The sequence below is a fragment of the Acyrthosiphon pisum genome, chromosome X (assembly GCF_005508785.2).
Source record: "Acyrthosiphon pisum isolate AL4f chromosome X, pea_aphid_22Mar2018_4r6ur, whole genome shotgun sequence".
NCBI classification, from domain to species: Eukaryota; Metazoa; Arthropoda; class Insecta; order Hemiptera; family Aphididae; genus Acyrthosiphon; species Acyrthosiphon pisum.
This window is the reverse complement of record NC_042493.1, coordinates 106,948,785-106,950,785: the sequence shown is the minus strand read 5'-3', so window position 1 is coordinate 106,950,785 and position 2,001 is coordinate 106,948,785.

Below are 2,001 nucleotides of genomic sequence, written 5' to 3'. Positions count from 1 at the left end.
AATTTAAATCGGACGATCAAAGAAGACTTTAACTGTAATGAACGGAGCTCACGGATTTTTCCATTGATGTTAGTCCGGTAAAAGTGTATATCTTTGTCTGCAAAAAACGCATCATCTTGAAACTCAATATAAAGTACACATCTGAAAATTGAACACACACATTAGTATTTCATAACCCAATTGATATTCATATTCTACTATTGAATGTGTAATGTCATTGTTTGAATATACATTGAAGGATGTATTTATAGGTTATAATGTTTTTTGATTAGACCCAAATAATAAATAAAAAACTTCCAAAGCAATTCGTTTCTGGTTATCATGTGTTTAACACAGTTGATATTATACTTCTATGTTTAATTTATAAGTGACAGAAATATAATATTCAACCTTTTATTGTAAAATGCACTTCAAAAACACCATAATAATGATTTATAAACTAATTAATATGGTATTTATGGAACTTAACAATAATGTACATTGCATATAACAGAAAGTAATATTATTGTATTTGAAAATACTTCTGAAGTACTTTTAAAACCTATATAAATTAAATAGAAGCAGTGATCGAATAAATGCTTGTTAATTTTTTTGGTACATTGATAGCATGAGCCAGAATAATTTGTTTTCAAATTTGAATTTATCAGTTCTGAGAAAATAATGAAGGTTAACTAATAAAAAAATTTGCTATGCAATTCATTCCTGATTATCATTTGTTTAACCCAGTTGATTTTATACTTCTATGTTTAATTTATAAGTGACAGAAATATAATATTCAACCTTTTATTGTAAAATGCACTTCAAAAACACCATAATAATGATTTATAAACTAATTAATATGGTATTTATGGAACTTAACAATAATATACATTGCATATAACAGAAAGTAATATTCTTGTATTTGAAAATACTTCTGAAGTACTTTTCAAACCTATATAAATTAAGTAGAAGAAGTGATCGAATAAATGCTTGTTAATTTCTTAAGTAATATTAAATCTGCTATACAATTCATTCCTGATTATCATGTGTTTAACACAGTTGATTTTATACTTCTATGTTTAATTTATAAGTGACAGAAATATAATATTCAACCTTTTATTGTAAAATGGCCATCAAAAACACAATAATAATGATTTATAAAGTTATTAATATGGTATTTATAGAACTTAACAATAATATACATTGCATATAACAGAAAGTAATATTCTTGTATTTGAAAATACTTCTGAAGTACTTTTAAAACCTATATAAATTAAATAGAAGCAGTGATCGAATAAATGCTTGTTAATTTTTTTGGTACATTGATAGCATGAGCCAGAATAATTTGTTTTCAAATTTGAATTTATCAGTTCTGAGAAAATAATGAAGGGTTAACTAATAAATAAATTTGCTATGCAATTCATTCCTGATTATCATTTGTTTAACCCAGTTGATTTTATACTTCTAGGTTTAATTTATAGTTTCCAGAAGTATTATATTCAACTTATTAGTGTAAAATGGCCATCAAAAACACAATAATAATGATTTATAAAGTTATTAATATGGTATTTATAGAACTTAACAATAATATACATTGCATATAACAGAAAGTAATATTCTTGTATTTGAAATTACTTCTGAAGTACTTTTAAAACCCATATAAATTAAGTAGAAGAAGTGATCGAATAAATGCTTGTTAATTTCTTAAGCAATATTAAATCTGCTATACAATTCATTCCTGATTATCATTTGTTTAACCCAGTTGATTTTATACTTCTAGGTTTAATTTATAGTTTCCAGAAGTATTATATTCAACTTATTAGTGTAAAATGGCCATCAAAAACACAATAATAATGATTTATAAAGTTATTAATATGGTATTTATAGAACTTAACAATAATATACATTGCATATAACAGAAAGTAATATTATTGTATTTGAAAATACTTCTGAAGTACTTTTAAAACCTATATAAATTAAATAGAAGCAGTGATCGAATAAATGCTTGTTAATTTTTTTGGT